Source organism: Trachypithecus francoisi, unplaced genomic scaffold (genome assembly GCF_009764315.1).
Source record: "Trachypithecus francoisi isolate TF-2019V2 unplaced genomic scaffold, Tfra_2.0 Lachesis_group1, whole genome shotgun sequence".
NCBI classification, from domain to species: domain Eukaryota; kingdom Metazoa; phylum Chordata; class Mammalia; order Primates; family Cercopithecidae; genus Trachypithecus; species Trachypithecus francoisi.
In genome coordinates this window covers 147,195,356-147,210,133 of record NW_022681454.1, presented here as the reverse complement: position 1 = coordinate 147,210,133, position 14,778 = coordinate 147,195,356, and the positions used below count along the sequence as shown (strand labels likewise).

Genomic DNA, 14,778 nt, shown 5'->3' with positions numbered 1-14,778 from the left:
TCTTCAAAGCTATTCTTCTTCCAGTTTTCCCCACATAGTAAATGGTTTCCTATTTGAGTATAAGCTGAAATCTTTGCAATGTAAGACCCTACACCACTTAACCCCTTTCCAAAAGCCTGTTACATCTTGAGCTCTTCTGTTTGCCACCCCATTCACTCTGTTCTAGCTAAACAGGGTCTACTTGGTGTCCTTCAAGTACTTTCCACTTTAGCACCTTTGGTTTTCCTTTTCCTTTCACCTGAGGCATTTGTTTTAGTTGTCTTTAAGAACTCATTCTTCATCTCTTTCAGGTTTTTGCTCAAATGTCACCTTTTCAGTAAGGCCTTCTCTCTTCTCCCTATTTAAAATTGCTCCCCTCACCTCATGCACTTTTACTTACTCCCTGATTTCATTTTTCTTTATGTCACTCACCATTTGACATATGTATCTTATGCTTATTGATTTGTTTATTATGTCATATCCCACTTGAACATTAGCTCCATGAGATCCTAAATTTTTGACTGTTTTGCTCATTGGTTTATCCCTAGAATCTACAAAGGTGTTTGGAACGTAGCAGGCACTAAATTAAATATGTATTGCATTAATAACGTGATGGAATGAGGAGGAGTGTTCTGAGCAAGGGAAGTGACATGAACAAAGCTCAGAAAAGATGTTTGGCACGTTGGGAAATGCTTATTGATCTGTTCATTGGTCTTATGTTTCGGATGTGTAGAAAACATAGAAACAGAGATTCTGAAAGGCAGTTGAGTCTAACATGAAGGCCTTTGGTAACAGGCTAAAAATGCTTGAGTTAATTCTATAAGCCAGTTCAGCAAGATAATAGTTATGATTGACTTTGCAATCTGCCTGATCTGTGTCACAGCTATTAAAGATATGCAAAGAAATGAGCGTTTGGTTGACTGTAAGGGACAGGAGGCATAAAGCTTTTCTAAGAGTAAGTGAAAGAGCCTGGGAAAAAGAGCGAGGTAATTTGAGGAGAAAATGGAGAGTGTATGCTTATTCCAGCCAGAAGGGCACAGCAAAACTCAAATGGATGTGTTCCTGATACGGAGTGGGACTACTAGCATCTCATCTTTTAGGATGAGATTTTCTGTCCACAAGAGAACTGGTAGCTGGATGTCAGATGCTGACCACAAGTTGTTAATGATTCAGTTTTCTACATTTTATTACTGTGATAGCCTTGCAAACATGGACATACCATCACTGGTCATATCTTGGATTTTTCATTTAAAACCTATTTTACAATTTAATGTGCATCATTAGTGGTGAGTGTATTAAGTTATGACATTGGTAGGGTTAGTAGAGTTTATTCTATATTTACAGTTAAGTAAATAGAATGCAATTAAGTCCTAAGAGATCCTAAATACTATTTTAAAAATAAATGACTATGCAGTAATATTCTATGAACTCATATATAATTTAATATTTAACCCTTAAAAAGTTTTAAATGTACATATGCATGTTGAATAATAATGTATAGTGGAGGTGATCATAGAATGGTTTTGTGGCTTGTGAGATTTGTAAAACATGAGACCTTTGACTTGCTCTCTACTACCTCAGAAATCCCAGAGGTCTGCAATCTGAAGATAAATTAGGTTTCTTTTTTCCCTTACCAGCACATCTTCTACCATGTTAATACATTCCATGGATGCTGATATCATCAGCATTAGGCCCATTTATAAGAAAATGCTTAGCTACAGTTAATAGAACATAATTGATGGAAATGTATTTCTTAATGTATTTAGTTTTTAAACTCAAACTTCGATGATTTAGTAATTTTATTTTCTTAGCAAAAAAATCTTCACTGTTCTCAGACATCTTTTTTAATAATTTAGAGTTTTAAAAAATGCTGAAAGTAAAATTAAAATCTTATCCTTATTCATGCATTTGCACATTTTCAACTTAGGTGCGCATTCATTTCTCCTTCCTATCTTCCCTCCCTCCTTCTGTTTTTTGCCAGCCTCTCTTCTTTTCATCAGTGAGCTCAAACTTTCTCAATTATGTCTGTTTATCCTTGCTTTTATACATAACTTATACATAACTTGTGATTTGTTAATTTAGCCACATCTCTTTAGCCCTTTTCCTCAAGGGCTAAAGGTTTAATGATGAACCTTTGTGCTAATTTATTTACGTATTGAAGTTTGTACTCATGTCTACAATGAGCTACATTTTGCTTGTTGATAAAAATTACTTGAAACCCTGAATATTTTTCTTCTCATGCTATTTACATACCATACAGGAAAATTAAAACCCTGTTAAGACATTTGGAAAGTAGTCATATCTTCCAGAATTATAAAAATGCATACATCTGTCAAGTGTGATTTGTTTTTAGACTGGTGACCTTATCATATTTTTTGTTCAACTAAAAAATGTAGACTGTTCATTAATGTATTCTTAGAACTGAGATGAGTGGTCCTTCTCCCATACTAAATATATATCTACCAATTATTCCAGAAAGGGTTTAAGGTGCACATTTTATTTGCGTCTTCTCTTACGGCAGTTACAACTCACCTTTTGTTTGCATTATTAATGCCCATTATTTCTCTCCAAATTATAATTTATTTGGAGATAAGGGTCTAGAACAGCAAAAGGCCCAATGGAGATGTCCATTTCAAACATGGAAGTGAAAAATGTGTTGAAAGCAAGAGAGAACCATAAATTATTGGGGATATTTATCATAATATGAAGCATGTTAAGCCCTACTGTCATTGCTAATAAAAAAGATAATATATTTGTTTTGAATGTCATAGTTATTTGGCAGGACCTATTAAGTCTCAAATATTTTTGTGGGCATATATATTTTTGAAAGTAAGTTTTGTTAAGTATTCTTATAATTATGTTAAATGCTTTTATAAATGGGCATAATTCAGTGAATGACCTGTTGACTTTAGGATTTAGGCAAGTTGCGTCTGTAATTTGGGATTTTTATCGTGAATCCTACTAATGATAATAATATCTTATTATATATAAAATTCCATATAATCCCATATGAGCCTCACAACAAACCCTGTGGTTTTGAAATGGCAATTGAGGTGAGTAAGGGTCACAGAAATTAAATTAATTTGAGTGCATGTGACAGTAAGTTAAGTAGACAAGACTTAAACCCAATTATTCTTTCTACTATATCAGACTGAAATAGATTATCATTTATCTATTGATTTGTAACCCTTGATTTTTCTTTATTGTAATGCATTTGAAATAACAGTTTTATAATATCTAAAAACCACATAATATTTATGGGGTTGGTCTGGAAGGATTATAGATTATTTTTTCTTTTCCAGTTTTGAAAATGATTGTTTTTCTTTTACTGTAGAAAAAAATAGCATTTTATCTACCAAATTAGGACAGACTAAATTTAAATATCAACTTAAAAGCTTTCAGATATGCAGTTGATTTAAAATAACTATTATAAATGCAATTCACTGTACTTGATCTCTAGTGATTTTTTTTAAAGTTTTGTTACTTACGGGCTAACAAAATAAATACTTGAAAATTAAAATGTATCAAAGCATGCACCTTATATTTTTATAATATATTGTTAATCAGCTCTTTTTTATTAATTAAGAAAGCTTATTTTCAGTTTTTTAAATCATTTTTTCAGTGGTGAAAAGCTAAAATTTTGCTTTCACATTTTTTTACCGTCAGTATTCCTAAGCAGTGCACCTTAAATTAGTTAACTTCTAATTTATCATGTTTCTATTTGAGTTGTCAGGATTTTATATTTAGGAAAAATAAAATAAATGTTTAATTTTAATTAAAAAGGAGCTTCTTCATTTGTATTTCTATTTTGATTATCTTATTTCTTTTTGGTTGATAGATTAGTAGTTAGTATATTTGCCCCAATATATTGAAGTGGTGGGTTTAGTTCAGTGCATACAATTGGTGACTATTAAAAGGAGAATCATATAGCCTGGCTGCAAAGGTTGTTCGTATCAGTGGAAATTATACCTTAATAAAGAAAACTAAAGCATATGTGTGGTCACAACCAATCCTTGTCATTATGCCGTGAAAGCCTTGGGATTTGTGATCAAAGCAATGGGCTTATCCTGAACTGTGGTATAACCTCTGGTTGAACCTTTCAAATTTTTATCTTAGGAGATGATACACTAAATGTTGGCCATGCTACCTGCCTCTAAGACTCATCTACCTAATTAAGTGATAAAGATTAAAATTATTGTGAGCAAGCCAGGAGAAAATGTGAATTGTAAATGTATCTGTCTTCTGTCAGTGTTGTTTACTTATCATTTTCCACTGATGTTTTAAAGAATTGCTGAACATGTGTTTTTTATCCAGAACTGACTGTTCTCTTCTGATGAATATAAAACATACTTCACTTTGTAAATGTGCATTAAAAGTATTAGAAAGGCATAATCTTTGACTCTGTTACTACATTTCATCTGTCAAAAGAGATAATTTTGAACTGTTAGAGTTAGTGTCACATCAAGACATGGTTCTTAGAAAGATGCTTTTAATATTAAATTGGAGTTCTACTGTATAACTTAAATGCCATTGTCATCCACAGTAAGATTTTGGCTGTATATATGCTTATTTATTTTGTTACATATTGGTATATATCAGTTGAGTTCAGCATGTTTATTTCATATTAAAAGAGTAGTGAACTCTCATCACTGACTTATTCATGCAGATTTTCTTGTGATGAGACTGCAATATAGTTTAAGTACAGCATGTCCTCAAATAATGTCATTTCATTCAATGTTTTGTTATATCGCTGGTGAGAAAAAAACATCAATTCATGACCGGGGCCGCTGTCTTTGTGGTGTTTGCATGTTCTTCCCATGTCTGTGTGGTCTTTTTCTGGGTACTCTGGTTTCCTCCCACATCCCAAAGATGTGCACATGAGGTGAATTGGTGTGTCTACATGGTTCCCGTCTGAGTGTGTGTGTGTGTGTGTATGTGTGTGCGCGCGCACACCTGGTGTCCTGCTATGGGATGGCACCTGGTGTCCTGTCCAAGGCAACATGGGTTCCTGCCTTGCGCTCTGAGTTGCCGGGGTAGGTGTAGGCCACCTGCAACCCTGAAGTGGAATAAATGGGTAAATAATTATCTTGTTTTTGTTCATCTTTCTTAGATGCATATATAGCTCACATTTATTTCAATATTTAATATTAGAAGTGTTTTGGGTCTCTTGTTTAGAAGTTTGGCGATGTTTTTGTGGCAACCAAAATATGCCGTAGGAACTTAACTCATTCATATCAATCAGCCTGTGGGAAAATTGGTTTTGTTATATGCCATTGTATGTGAAGTTGCAATTTCCAAGAACCTATCGATGACAGTAAGTGAGGATTTGCTGTATATATGCTCACTCTCTTATTTAATTGTGCGAATTTGATGTTCTTCACACTATGTAAAATCTTAATAATCTCTCTCCTCACTATTAGTTTCTTAGAAATGCTTGTCATATTTTAAATTCACGTGTAAAGTCCTCAATTTCATGGCTCCTTCCATTTAGAAGGGGATAAAAACAAACAAGCAGTTGTAATAAGATTGATGAGTTCTGTGGTAGGGAAATACAATGTATTACTTTTCCCTAAAGCTTTCTCTGGTCACCCCAACTTTTAGTCATAATTTTCTCATTTGAATTTCTGGAGTGCTAGTTGTTTTCACAACCTATTTTCTCTTAAAAATATATCCTTTCTCTATTACTGATTTAGATCTGTATTCTGGAGGAGGAGGGGAACACTCATATTATGTATCGCAGACCCTAAAACAGTTCTCTCTAAAGAGTTAAGAACTAGCAGGAGAATGGCGTGAACCTGGGAGGCGGAGCTTGCAGTGAGCCAAGATCGCGCCACTGTACTCCAACCAGGGCAACAGAGTGAGACGGCGGCTCAGAAAAAAAAAAAAAAAAAAAAAAAAAAGTAAGAACTAACCTACAGGGGCGTCCCCTAGCCCTAGCATAAGGAGGGAGCCCGCGTGTGCTGAGGTGCTGAGAAATCTCGGCCCGAGGCTGGAGCTGCTGTGCGGGCCATGCAGTGATGCTGGGTCGGGCTGAGGGGCTGCCCACCCAGGGCTGGGATGCCAGAAGGGCCGTTGGTGAGGACATTTCACCATTTGGTCTCCCCTTTTGTGGGCAAGCAGGTGATCAAGACAGGGGCAACAGCCTGCAGTCTCTGTGGCTCCAGGACACCCAGGTCCATGGAAAGCAATTATTCCTTAGATGTGATCCAGATGAAGAAATGGGGCCTGCTGGCAACAGCCCGCCGCCAGAGCCTCCACGGAAAGAAACGCAGAAGGAAGGGACTGTGGACCCAAAGCAGGCCCGGGAGCCCACTGGGCAGAAGACCCTTGATGCCTTCTCACTGTCCGCAGAACTCGTCCCCCAGGGAGAGGATGATTACGAATGTTTGGAAGGAGACACACCTGCAGGAGATGCTGGGAGGTCCGCGCTTGTTTGGCAGCATTTGGGTGAACGATTTCTCCAGAACTAAGAAAGCCAACAAGAAGGGGTACTGGAGGGAACCTGCCCCGAGGTTGGTCCTGTACTTTGGTGGTGGTGGTGGTTTCCTGGCATTTTATAACTGTCAGATGTCTTGGAGCTCTTCCCCAGAGGTCACACCCACCTGTGACATCCTGCCTGAGAAGTTTCATTGAGGACAAGCCTTGGAAGCTCTAGGCCAGGCTCAGCCTGTCTGCTATACACCGTTGGACCAGAAATACTTCGCAGGGCTAGGGAACATCATTAAGAATGAAGTCTTATACAGAGCTGGCATCCATCCCCTTTCTCTTGGTTCAGTCCTGAGTGCCTCCATCTCAGGAGGCCCTGCTGCATCGCGTGGTAGAGTTCAGTACAGCCTGGCTGCGGGGCAAGTTCCAAAGCGAACCGCAGCACATGCAGGTCTACCAGAAAGAACAGTGCCCTGCTAGCCACCAGGTCATAAAGAGGCCATTTGGGGCTTCAGGTGGGTTCCAGAGGCTCACCTGATGGTGCCCACAGTGCCAGCCTCAGTTGTCAGAGGACCCGGAGCAGTGCCAGTTCTTCTAAGGAACTTGGGGTGCTCTTCATGGAATCTCGCCCCTTGGGGAACCTGATGTCTAAGTGTCCAGAGAGGAGGATATGGACAGGGATGGGGTGCAGAGCATAGTGTGGGTCAGGGGTGCCAGTATTATAATATTCATCTTCCTGGAGTTATGTTGAAGGCAGAGTTTTCATAGGGTTAGATTTGTTTTTTTGGTTTTTTTTTTTTTTTTTTCAATTCATCATTTATATCAGGTATAACTCCCAATGCAATCCCTCCCCCCTCCCCCCTCCCCATGATAGGCCCCGATGTGTGATGTTCCCATTCCCGAGTCCAAGTGATCTCATTGTTCAGTTCCCACCTATGAGTGAGAACATGCGGTGTTTGGTTTTCTCTTCTTGTGATAGTTTGCTAAGAATGATGGTTTCCAGCTGCATCCATGTCCCTACAAAGGATGCAAACTCATCCTTTTTTATGGCTGCATAATATTCCATGGTGTATATGTGCCACATTTTCTTAATCCAGTCTGCCACAGATGGACATTTGGGTTGATTCCAAGTCTTTGCTATTGTGAATAGTGCCGCAATAAACATACGTGTGCATGTGTCTTTATAGCAGCATGATTTATAATCCTTTGGGTATATACCCAGTAGTGGGATGGCAGGGTCATATGGTACATCTAGTTCTAGATCCTTGAGGAATCGCCATACTGTTTTCCATAATGGTTGAACTAGTTTACAATCCCACCAACAGTGTAAAAGTGTTCCTATTTCTCCACATCCTCTTCAGCACCTGTTTCCTGACATTTTAATGACTGCCATTCTAACTGGTGTGAGATGGTATCTCATTGTGGTTTTGATTTGCATTTCTCTGATGGCGAGTGATGATGAGCATTTTTTCATGTGTCTGTTGGCTGTATGAATGTCTTCTTTTGAGAAATGTCTGTTCATATCCTTTGCCCACTTTTTGATGGGGTTGTTTGTTTTTTTCTTGTAAATTTGTTTGAGTTCTTTGTAGATTCTGGATATTAGCCCTTTGTCAGATGAGTAGATTGCCAAAATTTTCTCCCATTCTGTAGGTTGCCTGTTCACTCTGATGGTAGTTTCTTTTGCTGTGCAGAAGCTCTTTAGTTTAATGAGATCCCATTTGTCAATTTTGGCTTTTGCTGCTGTTGCTTTTGGTGTTTTAGACATGAAGTCCTTGCCCATGCCTATGTCCTGAATGGTACTACCTAGGTTTTCTTCTAGGGTTTTTATGGCATTAGGTCTAACATTTAAGTCTCTAATCCATCTTGAATTAATTTTCGTATAAAGAGTAAGGAAAAGATCCAGTTTCAGCTTTCTACTTATGGCTAGCCAATTTTCCCAGCACCATTTATTAAATAGGGAATCCTTTCCCCATTGCTTGTTTCTCTCAGGTTTGTCAAAGATCAGATGGCTGTAGATGTGTGGTATTATTTCTGAGGACTCTGTTCTGTTCCATTGGTCTATATCTCTGTTTTGGTACCAGTACCATGCTGTTTTGGTTACTGTAGCCTTGTAGTATAGTTTGAAGTCAGGTAGCGTGATGCCTCCAGCTTTGTTCTTTTGACTTAGGATTATCTTGGCAATGCAGGCTCTTTTTTGGTTCCATATGAACTTTAAAGCCGTTTTTTCCAGTTCTGTGAAGAAAGTCATTGGTAGCTTGATGGGGATGGCATTGAATCTATAAATCACCTTGGGCAGTATAGCCATTTTCACGATATTGATTCTTCCTATCCATGAGCATGGTATGTTCTTCCATTTGTTAGTGTCCTCTTTTATTTCACTGAGCAGTGGTTTGTAGTTCTCCTTGAAGAGGTCCTTTACATCCCTTGTAAGTTGGATTCCTAGGTATTTTATTCTCTTTGAAGCAATTGTGAATGGGACTTCATTCATGATTTGGCTCTCTGTTTGTCTGTTACTGGTGTATAAGAATGCTTGTGATTTTTGCACATTGATTTTGTATCCTGACACTTTGCTGAGGTTGCTAATCAGCATAAGGAGATTTTGGGCTGAGACCATGGGGTTTTCTAAATATACAATCATGTCATCTGCAAACAGGGACAATTTGACTTCTTCTTTTCCTAACTGGATACCCTTTATTTCTTTCTCTTGCCTGATTGCCCTAGCCAGAACTTCCAACACTATGTTGAATAGGAGTGGTGAGAGAGGACATCCCTGTCTTGTGCCAGTTTCCAAAGGGAATGCTTCCAGTTTTTGCCCATTCAGTATGATATTGGCTGTGGGTTTGTCATAAATAGCTCTTATTATTTTGAGGTATGTTCCATGAATACCGAATTTCTTGAGCATTTTTAGCATGAAGTGCTGTTGAATTTTGTCAAAAGCCTTTTCTGCATCTATTGAGATAATCATGTGGTTCTTGTCTTTGCTTTTGTTTATATGCTGGATTACATTTATTGATTTGCGAATGTTGAACCAGCCTTGCATCCCAGGGATGAAGCCCACTTGATCATGGTGGATAAGCTTTTTGATGTGCTGCTGAATCTGTTTTGCCAGTATTTTATTGAGGATTTTTGCATCGATGTTCATCAGGGATATTGGTCTAAAATTTTCTTTTTTGTTGTGTCTCTGCCAGGCTTTGGTATCAGGATGATGTTGGCCTCATAAAATGAGTTAGGGAGGATTCCCTGTTTTTCAATTGATTGGAATAGTTTCAGAAGGAATGGTACCAGCTCCTCTTTGTACCTCTGGTAGAATTCAGCTGTGAATCCATCTGGTCCTGGACTTTTTTTGGTGGGTAGGCTTTTAATTATTGCCTCAATTTCAGAGCCTGCTATGGGTCTATTCAGGGATTCAACTTCTTCCTGGTTTAGTCTTGGAAGAGTGTAAGTGTCCAGGAAATTATCCATTTCTTCTAGATTTTCTAGTTGATTTGCATAGAGGCATTTATAGTATTCTCTGATGGTTGTTTGTATTTCTGTGGAGTCCATGGTGATATCCCCTTTATCATTTTTTATTGCGTCTATTTGATTCCTCTCTCTTTTCTTCTTTATTAGTCTTGCTAGCAGTCTGTCAATTTTGTTGATCTTTTCAAAAAACCAGCTCCTGGATTCATTGATTTTTTTGGAGGGTTTTTTGTGTCTCAATCTCCTTCAGTTCTGCTCTGATGTTAGTTCTTTCTTGCCTTCTGCTAGCTTTTGAATGTGTTTGCTCTTCCTTCTCCAGTTCTTTTAATTGTGATGTTAGAGTGTCAATTTTAGATCTTTCCTGCTTTCTCTTGTGGGCATTTAGTGCTATAAATTTCCCTCTACACAGTGCTTTAAATGTGTCCCAGAGATTCTGGTATGTTGTATCTTTGTTCTCATTGATTTCAAAGAACATCTTTATTTCTGCTTTCATTTCATTATGTACCTAGTAGTCATTCAGGAGCAGGTTGTTCAGTTTCCATGTAGTTGAGCGGTTTTGATTGAGTTTCTTAGTCCTGAGTTCTAGTTTGATTGCACTGTGGTCTGAGAGACAGTTTGTTATAATTTCTGTTCTTGTACATTTGCTAAGGAGTGCTTTACTTCCAATTATGTGGTCAATTTTGGAATAAGTGGGATGTGGTGCTGAGAAGAATGTATATTCTGTTGATTTGGGGTGGAGAGTTCTATAGATGTCTATTAGGTCCGCTTGGTGCAGAGATGAGTTCAAATTCCTGGATATCCTTGTTAACTTTCTGTCTCGTTGATCTGTCTAATGTTGACAGTGGAGTGTTGAAGTCTCCCATTATTATTGTATGGGAGTCTAAGTCTCTTTGTAAGTCTCTAAGGACTTGCTTTATGAATCTGGGTGCTCCTGTATTGGGTGCATATATATTTAGGAGAGTTAGCTCTTCCTGTTGAATTGATCCCTTTACCATTATGTAATGGCCTTCTTTGTCTCTTTTGATCTTTGATGATTTAAAGTCTATTTTATCAGAGACTAGGATTGCAACCCCTGCTTTTTTTTGTTCTCCATTTGCTTGGTAGATCTTCCTCCATCCCTTTATTTTGAGCCTATTTATGTCTCTGCATGTGAGATGGGTCTCCTGAATACAGCAGACTGATGGGTCTTGACTCTTTATCCAGTTTGCCAGTCTGTGTCTTTTAATTGGAGCATTTAGTCCATTAACATTTAAGGTTAATATTGTTATGTGTGAACCTGATCCTGCCATTATGATATTAACTGGTTATTTTGCTCATTAGTTGATGCAGTTTCTTTCTAACCTCGATGGTCTTTACATTTTGGCATGTTTTTGCAATGGCTGGTACCGGTTATTCCTTTCCATGTTTAGGGCTTCCTTCAGGGTCTCTTGTAAGGCAGGCCTGGTGGTGACAAAATCTCTAAGCATTTGCTTATCTGTAAAGGATTTTATTTCTCCTTCACTGATGAAACTTAGTTTGGCTGGATATGAAATTCTGGGTTGAAAATTCTTTTCTTTAAGAACGTTGAGTATTGGCCCCCACTCTCTTCTGGCTTGTAGAGTTTCTGCCGAGAGATCTGCTGTTAGTCTGATGGGCTTCCCTTTGTGGGTAACCGACCTTTCTCTCTGGCTGCCCTTAAGATTTTTTCCTTCATTTCAACTTTGGTGAATCTGGCAATTATGTGTCTTGGAGTTGCTCTTCTCGAGGAGTATCTTTGTGGCGTTCTCTGTATTTCCTGAATTTGAATGTTGGCCTGCCCTACTAGGTTGGGGAAGTTCTCCTGTATGATATCCTGAAGAGTGTTTTCCAACTTGGTTCCATTTTCCCCCTCACTTTCAGTCACCCCAATCAGACGTAGGTTTGGTCTTTTTACATAATCCCATACTTCTTGCAGGCTTTGTTCATTTCTTTTTCTTCTTTTTTCTTTTGGTTTCTCTTCTCGCTTCATTTCATTCATTTGATCCTCGATCGCTGATACTCTTTCTTCCAGTTGATCCAGTCGGTTACTGAAGCTTGTGCATTTGTCACGTATTTCTCGTGTCATGGTTTTCATCTCTGTCATTTCATTTAGGACGTTCTCTGCATTAATTATTCTAGCTATCAATTCTTCCACTCTTTTTTCAAGATTTTTAGTTTCTTTGCGCTGGGTATGTAATTCCTCCTTTAGCTCTGAGAAGTTTGATGGACTGAAGCCTTCTTCTCTCATCTCATCAAAGTCATTCTCTGACCAGCTTTGATCCGTTGCTGGCGATGAGCTGCGCTCCTTTGCAGGGGGAGATGCCCTCTTATTTTTTGAATTTCCAGCTTTTCTGCCCTGCTTTTTCCCCATCTTTGTGGTTTTATCTGCCTCTGGTCTTTGATGATGGTGACGTACTGATGGGATTTTGGTATAGGTGTTCTTCCTGTTTGATAGTTTTCCTTGTAATAGTCAGGACATTCAGCTGCAGGTCTGTTGGAGATTGCTTGAGGTCCACTCCAGACCCTGTTTGCCTGCGTATCAGCAGCAGAGGTTGCAGAAGATAGAATATTGCTGAACAGCGAGCGTACCTGTCTGATTCTTCCTTTGGAAGCTTCCTCTCAGGGGTGTACTCCACCCTGTGAGGTGTGGGGTGTCAGACTGCCCCTAGTGGGGGATGTCTCCCAGTTAGGCTACTCAGGGGTCAGGGACCCACTTGAGCAGGCAGTCTGTCCGTTCTCAGATCTCAACCTCCGTGTTGGGAGATCCACTGCTCTCCTCAAAGCTGTCAGACAGAGTCGTTCGCGTCTGCACAGTCCTCTGCTGCTTCCCCTGTTGTGTTTTAGCTGTGCCCTGTCCCCAGAGGTGGAGTCTACAGAGACAGGCAGGTGTCCTTGAGCTGATGTGAGCTGCACCCAGTTCGAGCTTCCCAGCGGTTTTGTTTACCTACTTAAGCCTCAGCAATTGCGGGCGCCCCTCCCCCAGCCTCGCTGCTGCCTTGCGGTTAGATTGCAGACTGCTGTGTTAGTAATGAGGGAGGCTCCGTGGCCGTAGGACCCTCCCGGCCAGGTTTGGGTATAATCTCCTGGTGTGCCCGTTTGCTTAAAGCGCAGTATTGGGTTGTGAATTACCCGATTTTCCAGGTGTTGTGTGTCTCAGTTCGCCTGGCTAGGAAAAGGGATTCCCTTCCCCCTTGCGCTTCCCAGGTGAGGCGATGCCTCGCCCTGCTGCAGCTCTCGCTGGTCGGGCTGTAGCAGCTGACCAGCACCGATTGTCCGGCACTCCCCAGTGAAATGACCCCAATACCTCAGTTGAAAATGCAGAAATCACCGGTCTTCTGTGTCGCTCGCGCCGGGAGTTGGAGACTGGAGCTGTTCCTATTCGGCCATCTTGCTCCGCCCCCCTAGATTTGTTTTTATTTTTCCTTTTATAGTTCAGTTAATTCTTCCTATTGAATTGTGCCATTGTGAAAGATGAGAAAAGTCATGATGATGGGTAAGGGGAAAACCTCCCAGAAGTCAATGGGGCAAGGAAAAAGAAAGCCTATGGGAAATAGCTGTGCTCCAAACATGGTTTTGCAGCTAATGTGGGGTTTTGGGGTTTTTATTTTGAGACAAGGTTGAACTCTGTTTCCTAGGCTAGGGTACAGGGGCATGAACTCAGCTCACTGCAGCCTTGCCCTCCCAGGCTCAAGCAGTCCTCACCTCAGCCTCCAGAGTAGCTGGGACCACAGACATGTGCCATGATGCCCGGCTGATTTTTGTTTACTTTTTATAGAGATGAGGTCTTGCCATGTTGGCCAGGCTGGTCTTGAATTCCTGCACTCAAGCGATCCTCCCACCTTGCCTCCCAAAATGTTGGGACCACAGGTGTGAGCCACTGTACCCAGCCAGCTCCTGTGTTGTTTTTTTGTTCTGCAACTTTGGTTGATTTTAAGGCCCTCCATTTTGGAAAGCAGGAAAACAGTAATTTTTTTTTTTTCTTGCTCCCCTGGAGGATCCAGGGATGAGAATAGAGTGGCCTGAGAGCAGTGCTTGGGTTCAGCCTCCTTCCAGGTCCTTCCTGCTGGACGCAGACACCGAGAGCCTGGGGTGGAGCAGAGAGCTGCGCCTTCTGGGGTGCTCAGTGGTCTGCAGAGAAAAGGTTCTTGTTTACTCCTTAAGTCAATGTATTTGTGACTGTTGCTGTTAATATGTTGAACGATTCAGGAATCAAGGACTATGGAGAAACTTCTTCAGGTTGTTGGCAACAGGTAAATGAAACTAGGACAGTGACATGAAAATAAAGCTCTCTGTTAAACAAACAAACAAAAAAGAATAAGAACTAAATAAATGTGGTTTCTTTTTTGTGATGATGGTGTACTACATCACCCTTCATTTCTACCTAAGGTTTAAATCAAATAATTAAGAGGGGTTCTTATGAGTTTTATTATTTTAATAAAAAATAACATTTACATTCTATTTGTATTTCTGCCCATACTGAATTCTTCCTGCATTTTTTGTGTGTATATGCATATATAAATATATACATAAGATGACATGTTTATATGTTATTTTTATATATATATGTATAATGCATATATGTATTTTTTTTGAGACAGGGTCTCGCTCTGTCACGTAGAGTGCAGTGGTGTGAACACAGCTCACTGCAGCCTCCTGGGCTCAGGCAGTCTTCCCCATCAGCCTCTCAAATAGCTGGGACTACAGCACAGGTGATACCACCATACCTGGGTAAAGTTTTTTATTTTTTGTAGAGACGGGTCTTGCCATGTTGCTCAGGCTGGTCTTGAACTCCTGGAAACAAGCCATCCTTCTGCCTTGGCCTCCCAAAGTGCTGGGATTACAGGCCTTAGCCATGGTGTCTGGCCTGGAAATATATTATCCTGGCTGGGCTTGGTGGCTCACTCCTGTAATCCCAGC

The 14,778-nt window shown here is 40.0% G+C and overlaps 1 protein-coding gene and 1 pseudogene across 5 annotated transcripts in view; both read left to right on the top strand.

Annotated features, from left to right (window-relative positions):
* The window catches only part of LRBA (LPS responsive beige-like anchor protein), a 787,299-nt gene that overhangs the window by 614,843 nt on the left and 157,678 nt on the right, over positions 1 to 14,778 (top strand). The window lies entirely within an intron of this gene.
* Positions 4,927 to 7,076, top strand: LOC117086012 (annotated as a pseudogene).